The following is an 885-nucleotide window of genomic DNA, read 5'->3' on the forward strand; positions in this document are numbered from 1 at the left end:
GTGTGTGTGTGTGTGTGTGTGTGTGTGTGTGTGTGTGTGTGTGTGTGTGTGTGTGTGTATGTGTGTATGTATATAATTCAATTAGCTCTGGGGTTTTTTATGTTTTAACTTTTACAAATAGGTATCTCTGTCCAATAAAAACATTTACATGTTAAATTGGATAATTAAAAGTAAAGAGCAAATGAAAATAACAAGACAAATACCTAAACGTAAAACGCCTGTCAGCTTAGTATAAATGTGTGAAGGTCTCTCTATCAACTTATAATTTTAGTTCAGTTTGGTTTGACCAGATATGAACCTGTGTTTGACCTCAGCTCATTGTAAAACTGTAGACTTAGCAAAATAAAATCAAGTGAAGCAAATTCCACAGTTTCATCCCTGAAGGGGGTAAAGCAAAGTTACACAAAGACTTGAAACATGTCAACTGAAATGTTGCAACACTTTAGTAGCAAATTACGTTGCTCTGTGTAATCTTAAAGCATGAAGCTAAAGTATTCACACACATACACACACTTTTTTTTTTTGGCACTTATTCTCTGTGTCTTGACCTTTTCTCTCATTGGTTAGCATCTCAAATGATATTTTTGAGTTTCAGAAGAGAAGCAGATCAGATCCACTTGTGGACTGTGCAGCAGTGGCACATTTTAAAAGTAAACTGTAGCAGAACAGAGTTTCTCAGAAGTTCAGGAAGTACTGCTATAACTTCCAACTTTGATTATTACATTGAAGGCAAGAGCTCTGCGAGTAGAAAGTTCGAACTAAATGTTCACTTTCTCAGTATTGTAATGAATTTGTGTTGAAAAATATATCTGACATACAATTACAGTCTTGAGTCGTCTTTTGTGACTTGCTCATGCAGGAATAACAAGGTTAAGTTTACACTTT

This window comes from Nematolebias whitei, chromosome 13, assembly GCF_014905685.2.
Source record: "Nematolebias whitei isolate Nwh7 chromosome 13, NemWhi1, whole genome shotgun sequence".
In the NCBI taxonomy this organism is placed as follows: Eukaryota; Metazoa; Chordata; class Actinopteri; order Cyprinodontiformes; family Rivulidae; genus Nematolebias; species Nematolebias whitei.